The sequence below is a fragment of the Theobroma umbraticum genome, unplaced genomic scaffold (assembly GCF_002168275.2).
Source record: "Theobroma umbraticum cultivar Fairchild unplaced genomic scaffold, ASM216827v3 scaffold_239.1, whole genome shotgun sequence".
NCBI classification, from domain to species: Eukaryota; Viridiplantae; Streptophyta; class Magnoliopsida; order Malvales; family Malvaceae; genus Theobroma; species Theobroma umbraticum.
The window spans coordinates 3,323,142-3,336,183 of NW_018397273.1; the positions used below are offsets into that span (position 1 = coordinate 3,323,142).

Sequence of the window (13,042 nt, forward strand, 5' to 3'; positions counted from 1 at the left end):
TAAAAGGAACCTAGTTGGTCAAATCTTAGGGGATAGCATGCATTAAGCACTTCATGCCGTAGCTTGCATCCACCTTTAGCTCTTCATGGCACCTTTGATCTCTTATCTTCAGATTTATAAAATTGTTTTCCTAATATAATCTTATTTCTAATTACAAATGAATGTAGAAACCTCGAGTTACATTTGAGGGAATTTATATGAGAAGAGAATTTTACAAACCTAGAATGCAAGAGATAAGGTAGGGTTTGCAGACCCTATTTGAGAAGATTTCCATAAAGAGAAGTTCAACCAAACATCCACAATCATATTGGGTCTATAGTCCATAACCATCAACAAACATCTACAATCTAGTTATAAACATATAAAGTAAACATGCTCAATATGATGATGATCTTGCATTTCATTTGAAAAACGTCACTTATCCATTGAGGATCATAGTTCAAATCATTTGGTGCTTAGGTTTTAAAAGATTTAGTGATTTTTTTTAAATTACTTTGTAAAGGAATTGATCATATCAAGGCCTTTTACTAGCTCAAATCATATTTGAATTAATTCTATTAGTAAGTTCTTTCTAATTAAACTTCTTTAATTAGAAACCTAAACCAATTTAGGAAACTTCCCACTTTGAGTATCTATCATAAACCATTTTAAAAGGTTTCATGATCCAAATCATGTGTCCTAACTATTTTAGGAAGGTCCTTATCCACCTTTTAATCTTGTATTATCCATTCACTAATTGTAGAGTTATAATCATTATTAGAAGCCCTAGTTCATTAGTAAATTTATCTTAATTAAAATCTATCCTAATCGGATTAGGATGTCATCTACTCAAGTTGACTTTCCATTTTAATTAAAATTATCTAATCTAATTAGATGTAGATAAATTTAAATCATAATCCCTTGTCTTAGGGAGTCTTCATCAACTGAGGAAGACTTAATATTTTTGGAGATTTAATATCGATCCATTTAAAATTGATTGATTCCACCAAGGATTCAAACTCCTTTATTTCAGGCATGTATCTCTAACATTTAGGAGTCAATGATCAGCTAAGGAAAATATCCTTCCTGATCATTAAGTGTCCAATTTCTCCAGCAAACAACCACTTTCCATAAAGTGGTTGCATCCATGGCAATGGGAGGTGTGACATCTATGTGTGGCAGCACCATGCACAACCTTTGTCATGAGTGCTGTTTCACATGTAAAGGACATTCCTTTAATTTAGTTAAGTGTCCAGTCACTGAAAATTAATTCAAATTCAAAATTTTATCCTTTAATTGAACCTTTTGAATAAGAATAATATCCTGAAATTCTCAGAATTAATTTTGACTATTATCTGAACTGTTTTCAAACTTTCAATCATTAGTAGCATAAATCAGCTTGTTTGGCCATGAAAATTTCCAGAAATAATCCTCATTGAACCTTTTAATAAAGATAATTTTTCGGGAATTTTTCAGAATTAATTTTCAAGAGTTTCTTGTCAATTAAAACTGAAATGCATGCCAAAACAGTGAGCTGGACAGATTTATATTTGCACCAATTTTCTTGCTTGAAATCAGCATATTTGACAATGATATTTTCCGGAATATTGAACATTTTAACAAAGATAATCTTTCTGAAAATTTTCAGAATTAATTTCCAAGACTTTCTTGTTAATTAAAACTGAAATTCATGTCATAACAGTGAGCTGGACTGCTTTCAATTTTTGCTCCAATTTCTTGCTTAAAATCAGCCTATTTAATCATGATCATGTCATGATTTTGCTGTCCACATATCCAACAATAAATGTGTAACAATTAAATATATTTTTTGCTGGAAATTAAGCACAAATAGAAGCAAAATTCTGCATCTAAAACTGTCTGTGTGCTGCCTTGCAGGACAGCCTCGAAAACGGTTCCTTATAGTCTCCTTTTTCTTGTGCTTCCTCTGCACAATTCAAAACACACATTAGTTAAGTCTATATATGATTTAAATAACTTAAAATAAGATTAACATAGGCTACAAATGTTGCTGGACAGAATTAAATGAAATTGGCAAAGCAGATTTTTTAAAAAATTGATTTTGACAAAATCGCACCAAACCAAAATGCAAAACAACTATTTGTTAATCAAGCATCCATTGAACTTGAACAAGCACTCAAATGGCATGAAAAGGGCTCTAATACCACTGTTGGGTGAGGGCTGATCATGCATCAAATACAAATAAAACACAGCAGAAATAAATTTAACAAATTAAATTTTGCCTTATCCTCGTAGGATCTCTTTCATGCCAAATTGAGTACAGAATTAAATTAAAAAATAAAAATATATACGATCATATCAAGTTTACCTAAATAACAAAGGTTGATGAATCCTTTGTTAAACCACCAAATCAGCCTTCAAAAATCTGAACCACTTCAGCCTGGTTTTTGCAAACAAAAGCTGTAATAGCTCAAAAAGCTCAAAGCGTAATAAAATAAAATTTCAATCATCGAAATCATATAATTCCTTCAAAAATACCAATAGCTGTACAAAAGCACGCACACTTCCAAAATGTGTGGCATGTAAAAATAATCGTGTTTATCCACATATATCAACTCATGATCAACATAAAGCACTAAAACTTTCAACTAAATAGGAGAGCCATGGAAAAACATTATCTCTCCACCATGCAAAAGAGTACGAGTCTAAAAAGCCTCAAGGCTCTCAAGTAGGTAATCATAGATAATCAACCCGTAGACCTTCTTCCACGTAATAACAATTCGGGAAGCCCCCATCCACCGGATTCCCACAACCATGGCAGTCTCGATGATATTAACCTACATCAGAAAAATCATATGGTCACAACCACGTATATCAACTCGTGGCCTTGCCATGTATAATCGCAAACAGTGGCCTAGCCACGACTAACAACCCCTTGGCAACCCAAAGGTTCTCTAACTAAAGCTCACTTGTGCACAAGGGTCACACAATCTTGATGTGACATTGGCCTACTCTCGATGCTCTCAGTTTGTCAAAATCGTTTTCAAAACCAAATCAAGGTTTCTAAGAGTTTTTCCTTAAATCATTTGAAAACAAGGTTCGGTGACCTTTCAAAATTACTTTTCACCTTAAAATGCATTGTGTAAACATTTGCATAAATTTCAGACTAAAACTGGCTCACAAGAAATCAAATTTAAGCCATTTATCAAGTGCAATCTACGAGGCACACTTCACAAAGATCCAAGGCACGGTTTTGATGCACAACATTGCAAAAGGGCTTGTTTCTTGGTTTTTGAAAACACTACACATATATGTATATATATATAGTCTACACAAGCAACTTCCAAATGACTTTGCATCCACAATTGCCTAGGGTTTCTACTAGCTCATGCTTTCCACAAAAGCAATGTATAAATTGTTTCAAACCAAGTATTCAAATCACAATTTACTTATCAAATCACTTATCATTTCCTGGCAACTCATGCTTTCCACAAAGACGTTGAATAAATCATTGACGAGTTACTATACATAGAACATTATATAGTATGGAATCTTTTGAAATAGACCACCCATAGTCACCTTACAATGGTGGGATATTACTTCGCCCCTTATCTAGTTACGTTTCAAATTAAATTAGCTTGCCGGTCACCCTATTTCCTTCTCTAGTTAATCACCACGATAATCCTTTTTCACTTGCACACTTCCTAGCAATAAACCAAGCTTAATATACTTAATATTTATCATTCCAATTCAGCTCACATTTGTTGCCCTATGTACCAAATTCTTAGTTCCTTTCATTTTCAAAAACTATTCACATTTCAAATAATTATTTTTCACTATAGCCGACCGGGCACATTATTTCCAATTTCATGCATATACACAATTATATATGGGCAGCATCTTAAACAAGAATCCTTAATCAATATCCACATTGTTCATCTTTATTCTTATAATTACTCTAACATGCAACCACTAATTTTCAATTAGCCAAAACTAATGTACCACAATATACCCACAATGCATGCTTACCTTCCAAATCACTTTGCACTCTACATGCAATTCAATATCTCTTCATAACATTGTTCACCATTTCTGCCACAAACATAATCATCAAAAAATGTTCTATCTTTCTTTCCATTCATTAAACTCAAGGTCAAGAACACTTACCCATCATTTCTTTGTCTCAAATCACCATACACCTGTGCATAATCAACATGCATGCATCCAGCCCATTGATTCTTTGAAGATCTTGCTGCCATAAAATGTTTGTTGTGTTACCATCGGATTTTCAAAACATATTCAAACTAAAATGATAATTCTTACCTTTCCTTACTTGGATCTTGAAACCAAGCCACACATCTCCTTCAAGCTCCCAATCTACACTTTGAATGGTAAATAAGAATCAAGGCTCAATAGGAAAGTAGTAAGAAGCCCACGGTTTCTCTTAAATCCTCTCAAACCTGAGCCTTCCTCCATTTCCTCTTTTTTCTTCTCTTTTCTTTCTCTTTTCTTCCTCTCGGGTGGAGCTATCAAAGCAATTTCTTCTTTCTTTTCCTCTCTTAATGGCCAGTTCTCTCAACTTCTCAAGGCTAATTCCCTTTTCTCTTTTACTCTTGAAACTTGTATTTATATGGCCATCCATTGAACCAATCAAATTTTATGCACATATTTGATCTTTTACTTTCATTTGGCCATTTTACCTACCAATAAGTTTTCATGCACCAATTTTCTTTCTTCCACATTGGTTAGAAATCCTCTTGTACTATCCATATCCATTATTTAATTAATTTCCACTTAATCCCACCTTATTTGTGCCCAATGGTCTTTTATGCAACTTTCCCACCTTAATTTCCATTTAGCATCCTCCTTGGCAAATGACATTACCTGCAACTGTATTTTCTCTTATTTTAGTCTAATTGTCACCAAGTGTCTATCATGCATAAATCTTCCATGTATTCTTTTTAACGTAAAAATCTACATGCATGTGCTATCTTATTCATTTTGTCTTATGCTTTTTTGTTTGTCACATGGTGGGGGTCCCACATGTTCACCACTACAACTACATCCTTGCATGCATATCTTTGTATGTAATAGTATTTGTCACATGCATATTTCATCCTCCCGCATATTCTAATTTTCCTTGGTTAGTTACTTTTCCATTTAACTTAAAATGGTAAAATTATACATAAGTCCTCAATTTTCTCCTTATTTACCATTTGACCGTCCAAAGTTTTCATCCTTTTCAATTTGGTCCTTTAAACATTTCATAAATTGCAATTTGATCCTTCAATTTGTTCATAATTACAACTTCACCCCTTTTACTTTTCATTATTTTCAATTCCACCCTTCAATTTCTTATTCCTTTCAATTTGGTCCTCCCATTATTCCTTTAATTCTAATTTCCTTCTATTTCCTGTCCTTTACACTTGTACAAAAAAAATATCAAACTCATACTTCAACAAGGTGTCACCATAATATTTAAATATATACTTATCCTATCTTACTCTGTTTAATGAAGGCATGCAATCCCCCGCTAACGTCATTTTTCTTGGAAATTCTTTCTTACTTCTTCTCCCCCACTTAGATTAGCCATATAGTCCTTCTTCATGACTGATTTCAAGAACAGATAAAATATTAATATTTTAATATTATTTTATTAATAATATATTGTTTTATTTCAAAATTCTTCACTTGTCTCCTTGGGTCTCAAAGTGTCTCACTTTGTCTGGGTTCACTTTCAAATTGCATTTTTAACTCACTACTTCATCCTTGATAAAATATTATTATTTTTATTATTTTAATACTATTCTTCGTTCACCCATCACCATTCTTTCGCACTTAAATTAGAGTCAATTGACCTTTGTCTTATCGATAAGGTCATATTGACTTCTATACGAGGGTACGAGGTGTTACAAAAGCTGTCAAAGGAATCCTTGTGTAGCCTCCAGTGGTGATGCACACTAATGAATTAGAAACTCCTTCTTTAAGAATTGGAAGTGCTATGCCTTAACAATGTGCTAGAAAAGATTAGTTTCGTAAACTCATAATCCACACAAAATTGTGGGGCTGAACTCACAAAAGAAATCAAGTGAATGAAAAACTAATTTTCTTCACACAACGAACGGCAAGACAAAAGGAATTTCTAATGTACCGTTCTTTTTTTTTTAAGCTGTTTTCTCTCATTTTGTTTAGAGGCTATAGCAAGGTATTTATACCTTGGATTAATTTTAAACTCTAATTACAAAACTATTTTGTAATTGCGAATTAATCCAATAATTTGAATAAACATTTTTAATTAAGTCCTTAAGAAGTTCAATTAACTTAATTGTTTAATTTAATCAATTAGGCCAAATTACTTAATTAAATAATTTAATTAATTAAGCACAACAATTTAATTAAACAATTTTAATCAATTAGGTCCAATGACTTAATTAAATAAATTTAATCAATTAGGCCCAAGGACTTAATTGTTTAATTTAATTAATTAAGCCCAATGACTTAAAACAATTTAATTAATTACGCATAATGATTTAATTAAAAAATTTATTTAATTAGGCACAACTTAATTAAACAATTTTAATCAAGTGCTTAAGAAGCTCATAACTTCTAATTTGATTAAGTCCAACTTAATCACCTCTCCCATTTTATTTTTAACATTCATTTTAGGTGTGTAACCCGTTAGGCTTCAACATGTTGGCAATGAACTCAACATATAATTCTTAAGTTAAACTTATAATTAGAGAAATTTAAAGTACTTCAAATTTATCATTAATCAAGTTAACTACCTAGAGTTCATGGACCAAGATTGGGATTTAGCAATTCATCATTGCTACCTAAATATTAGAAGAGTCAAGATGGTTTGACTTAACCTTTTAATGATTAGTCTTTCAGTGTAATTCATTCCCATATCGTATATCCCAGAGATGATAAGAACATGGTGTAGTGTCTCCTTTTATTGATCTCCATATTCGTTCTTAAAGTTTTATCATAAGCTTTATAAAGACTTATGTAACTCTTTTCATAATCTTCAAGTCGCCTTGGCCAATGACTTCAATAAGCTGATATCAACAAAGAACAGTTAGGATATGTCCCCTGCATCACTTGGGGTGATGGCTCCTATCTTGACCACTCATTTGCCTTCACATGCTTCATGCTATACACAAAAGCATCCTATTTTGGCATTTTTGGTTAGGCACCCATAGGGATGAAATCAAAGCATAACACTCCACACATAAGACAACCTGGTGTCTCAAGTCTAGTAAGTATTTACACAACTGACACATGAAAAGTATTGCATAGGCACTTGAGTGAAATATCAAATGCACTTCTCATGGCAAGTCATATTTAGTAAACTTGCTCTCTTAGGCAAGCACCTACATTCTAGTTATAAGTATCTCTATACTTCAACCTATGAGATCGGTTGCTTACTTCTTAAGTAAGGAACATAGAATGTACCAGTCTCTAGGTATCATTAATGTCCAATCTCAATGATACATTGACCAAGAACATTTTGAGATTATGCTTTGATGCATAAGGATCTCATAAGTGCAACCCATTATAGTTCCCCTGCAAGGCATACTAATCTTATGGACTTCATCCAATTAGACTTATAGCTTATTATAATTGATGTCTTATTGATGAAGGAAAACCTTTAATTATTCGACATGAATGATGTTGTTGCATGAGTAGAATCAAGCCTTAACCAATCCCAATTGGCTGCAGGGCTCATCCCAACAAGTAGGAGTTTATGCCTATTTGATGTAAGATGTCAAAGTGTAAATGATATACAATTAATAACATCTCAAAATAAAATATTAAGTGCTAAATAGGATTATTTTATTGAAATAATTTCTATGGCTTTCCATTGTCAATAGATTGAGGTTTGAATTAATTAGGGTTCAATGAAGGCAAAAGGATAAGTTAGATTTAGATTAATTAATTTGCTTAATTTATTTCTTGAGAAGATAAGTGTGTGTATGACTAAATTGAACATCAGCTTAAATAAAGTCATATCTATTAAGTACATATAATACACTTAGACAATGGCTGCATTTAACCAAATTTAACATGGTGATTGAAAGGCATTACGCATGATATATTTGGAGGCCAAAAAATATCGAAAGTGATAATAACATACATAAATTTAAACATGAGAAAAAAATTGTGATGAGTAAAAGTTACTTGCCCATTCAAAGTATATGCAATTATTAGACTAAGCTTTAATTGTATATACAGTAATGTGGTTCTTGATACCCACTTAGAATTTTTGAATATAATTGTTATATTCTAGTTTGGGAATTATTAATATTCCTGTGGGAGCTACCATCATAGATTTATTATGCATGAATCTAATGGAAATATATATTTATATGTATAGATATGTGAATTTGTTTTACATGTTCATGTGAAACTCATTCAGACTATATTTTTCATATCTAAAATGACTAACTTTAATCCCTTGGCCAAAATTTTGCATGGCAATTAGTTGTGAAATCCAAATTATGTGGATTGGAAAATAAATTTGACCATTATTCTGATTATTGAAAAGATAGCCTATGTGTTAACCACAGATCCACTTGAACTTTCTGAAACTAATGCCACAAATGAACAAAAGAATGTATTTAGCAAGTGGCATGAGGTGAATGAGTTAACTAAGTGCTACATATTGGCTTTAATAACCAATGTCTTGCATCAGTAGCATTAAGGCCTAGCTATTACAAAGGATATGGTGCAAAACTTGTAAGAGATGTTTGAAGAACAAAATCATAGTGCATGACAAGCAACTATGAAAAGCCTAATGTCCACTAAAATGGTGGGAGGCAATCCAAATCATGAACATGTCCTGAAAATGATTTCATTCATTAATGAACTGGAAACGTTTAATGCAGAGACGAATGTTGAAATTAAGGTTGATCCTATCCTTTCTTTTTTACCAAAATCCTTCAATCAATTTGTTTTGAACTTTAACATGAATAAGATTGTTGTGAGACTATCTGAGCTGCTCAATATGTTGCAAGCAATAGAGGGTTTTATAAAGACGAACAAGCCCATTGTCATGTTAACTGAATAGGCAAGTAACTCTAAGTTCAAATCTAAGGGCAAGAAGAAGAATACAATGTTTAATGGCTTTAAGTCCTCCTCAAAGAATAAGGGTGAAATTTAAACAAGTATATTGAGAAAAAGAAAAGCAACTGAAATTGTTTCCATTGTGGGAAGCTTAGTCATTGGAAGAGGAATTGTCATCATTACATGACAACTTTGAAAAAGAGACAAACTTTTAGAAGGTATGCCAATTGTGCTTATTATTAAAACTAATTTAACTATTGGTTCTTCTAATACCAAGTGTATGGATTCTGGCATAACCATTTGCAATATGTTGCAGGGGTTCAAGGAAATCTGGAGGTTAATTGAAGGAAACGTAACCTTGAAGTTGGCAACAGGTGTAATAGTGGCAGCTATTGCCATAGGAACTTATGTTTTGGAAATATCTCACAATATGTATCAGAAATGCTAGCTCAAAGAGTGAATATCCAAGAGAGAAACGGTGAATTGCATACTAAAAAATTTGGAAATGAAAATCAACTAAGTATAGTTGACCATAGTGAAGTTATAGTCGATCCTCTATTAAAAATATGTTTTCCAAATGTAGATCAAATAAAAACAAGTTGAGAAGAATAGTTCAAAGAAATCTTTTCAACAATAAATTGACAAGTAGTGAAGGTTGAAAAAGATTTAATTAGCATGCAAATCAAAATGTGAAAAATGAATATGATAAATATATAAAATTTATGAAATGGATTTTCTTAAGATGAAATGTAACAAAGCAAAGTTATAATAAGAATGACGACACTAAGTAAAAATCAAACCTTTTTCAAAATAAATTTTTTACTTGTGTCGAAAACAAAGTAAATGATTTTTCTAAAACAATTTTTCAAAAATAAATCACAATGCACAAAAGTAGATTAAGACACAAGAATTTTATAGTGGTTCGGCTTTCTCAAATACTTGCATCCACTCTCTTGGCTCAATAAAAAATTTCCAATCCAGTAAAAGAATTCTTGCTTTTTAACAGGATCAAGCGATAACCCTTACACAATCCACAAAATATAATTAAAACTTTTAAATGAATTTCCAATCCATAAATTTTTGCTTTTTAATGGGAAGTGAGAACCCTTACACAATTTGTTGGGTTTGGCTATGGATGGCATACTCAAAAATATATAGCAGAAAGATAATTAAAACCTTAGAACAAAAACATACCTCCACCCATGGATCACCATGGTGATATTTTAGCTAATAGAAAGCTAACCTTGGCAATGTTCTTCTAATCAGAATAGCAATCTCCTCTATACAACTTGTGAACACCACCTAAAGCAAGAACCCCAGCCAATCATGCTATTGGCCTCCAATGAGAGAGATTTGAACTATGCTTTTGTGCTAGCAAAGGTGACAATATTTGTCCCTTTCCACTTTTCACAAGGATGGCAGAATCACACACTTGAAAAATTACTTCCAAAACAATATTTCTTTTTCACAATTTAGGTGGCAGCACACAAGATAAAACATGTTTCTTTTCTTTTCTGGCAACTCTTTTTCATATATGTGGGGAAAAAGTTAAATGTGATTTATATTCTTAAGTTAAAATTAACTTTAGTGTTACAATAAGGCCCTCCATATTATAACACATTACAATAAGGGCCTATGACTTAATTATACTATTTTAATTAAGCCCAATGGAAATTAAATAGAAATAATTTCCTTTATGTTATTGTAATTTCGGTATTATAATTATAACTATTTATATATTATGCCCGAAAACTTAATTAAACTCTTTTAATTAAGTTTATGGAAGCTAATTACCTTGCATGTGATTTAAACCTAACATAAATCATCTCTTTCTCAATTTTAGTCAAATGCAATCATTGTGTATGACCCATTGCGTTCCTAATATGTTGGCAATGGAATTGATTAATAACTTAATAGATTGATACAAATTTCAATCGATTAATTTATAATCAATTTCATAAACCAATATTGGCATCTAGCAATGCATCATGGCCACTCAATTCTTAGAAGAGTAAAAGGGTTATTTGACAACCTTTCAGTGTATAGTCTATTAGTGTAATTCATTGCCTAATCATATATCTCAAAGATGATAAGATCTTGGCATAGTGTCTGCTCTTATTGACCTCCATATTCATTCCTGCAGTTAAAGCATTAGCTTTATAGAGACTTATGAAACCATTTCATAATCTCGAAGACACCTTGGCCAAAGACTTCAAGAAGCTAATGTTAATCAAGAATTAATAAGATATGCCCTCTAAAACACTTTAAGTAATGATTCTTATCTTGATCACTCATTTGCCTTCACATGCTTTGTAATGACTTTTTCCCTCGATCGCTACTGGCGTTTGAGACTTGCTAGTGGACTCGCCAAATCCCAAACAAGTCTTAATTAAATCTCCAAACAACATCAAACATTAACACTATAAATCATTCAAACCCAATAATCACATTAATTAAAACATAACCATTTGTTACAAACATCTAGATTTGATCATTTTATACAACTCATCATAATATATAAACATTATTACATGACCTTAAACTTTAGTCATCACATTTTCAGTGACTATTGATTCTTACAAACTAGACTATATGATACACAAACTGACCTCTAGGCAGTGGAGCGACTCTGAGTGGAAGTCTAGAGATGCCATTACCTATATTGTAGCCAACTTCAAGATACTGAACAAAATCTTAAAACTGATTACTTATCTGCAAAAGAAAGTAAAGTGGGGTGAGTCTAACAGACTCAATAATCATCGACCCCGTAAGTAACGTGTAGATGGAAAACAAGCTAAAGGTAGAAGATTTGAAGATTTAAAAATAGAAGAATATATACACAAGCAATTTATTCCAAAGGAAGATTTATGCCTCGTATGCGAATAAGTAAGTTTAAACTAATTAATCATTCAACAACGAGTTAAAGTAATGAGCTGTCATTATGCATGCTCTCGTAAAATCCAATATGTTACAAAGCTTATATGCAATTTCATAGTGCATTTCATACATAAAGAATTAGATCAATGTTGTCACATAAGTAAGGAGAGCAGTAGAAAAACTATTATTCTTCATTGTGTAAAAATTTCTTACGTGAAAACCAAAAGGAATGTCACTCTCGAGTAGGTACAAAAATGGCAACACATAGATGCACTTCCACGTCATAACATCCGGGAGCTCGTCCCCACCGGATCCCTACCTGCCATAGCTATCTCAAAGATGTTGTACGACATCGGAGCAAATCAAGCAGTCGCAACCGCATATACTCACTTATGGCCTAGCCATGTAAATCCCAAAGCTTGGCCCCAGCCATGTCTAGCAGCCCGTCGGTGACCCAAAGGTTCTCTAGCTGGAGCTCACTTGTGCAAAAGGGTCACAATTAACCGGAGTGACAACCGGCCTACTCTTGAATCTCCCAGTTCAATAAAACCATTTAAAAAAAATCATATCAAGTTTTCAAAAGATCGTTTCAAACTATTTTCAAAATACCGATCATGGTAACACTAAAAAACCTCTTTTTGTATCACCTTGCCATGTAAACCTTTTTGCAGAGGGTAAATGCCTAATGCACATGGTGAATAAGAATTTATCCATGAATGTACTTCACACAATCCACAAGGCACGTTTTTGACATAAATACCTTGAGAAGCTTGCTTCCCGATTTTTAAATCCTTTACGTATATAAACCGTATATATATATATATGTATAGTCAAGCCCATTTTAAACATTTGGCATTCACAAACTCCTAAAATCACTACCAGCTCATGCTTTCCACAATTTGCACTGAAAATAAATCATTTCACATTCACAAATACATATGCACATACATATCAATTTATAGGATATTTTGAATTGGACACCCCCTACTAACCTTAAAATTTTGGGATGCTAATTTGCTACCAATTCAAGTATATAGTTCCTGATTTTTGCTGGATTTTTCCCAATCCAAGACACCGGTTCTCACACCTAAATTTCCTTTGCTGCCATAATTAAATCACACCTTAAAAATCAATTTACAAA

The 13,042-nt window shown here is 32.4% G+C and overlaps 2 long non-coding RNA genes across 2 annotated transcripts; both read right to left on the reverse strand.

Moving 5' to 3' along the window:
* Positions 1-1,709: 1,709 nt before the first annotated feature.
* LOC110426975 (uncharacterized) lies at positions 1,710-4,543 on the reverse strand. Its single transcript, XR_002446217.1, has 5 exons — positions 4,282-4,543; positions 4,126-4,210; positions 3,988-4,050; positions 2,327-2,795; positions 1,710-1,924 (listed from the first exon to the last, which is right to left on the reverse strand). It is a non-coding gene; the product is annotated as an uncharacterized LOC110426975 (long non-coding RNA).
* A 6,895-nt stretch (positions 4,544-11,438) lies between these two features.
* On the reverse strand, positions 11,439-13,036 carry LOC110426940 (uncharacterized). The gene is made up of 2 exons (XR_002446208.1): positions 12,894-13,036; positions 11,439-11,736 (listed from the first exon to the last, which is right to left on the reverse strand). It is a non-coding gene; the product is annotated as an uncharacterized LOC110426940 (long non-coding RNA).
* Positions 13,037-13,042: the final 6 nt, after the last annotated feature.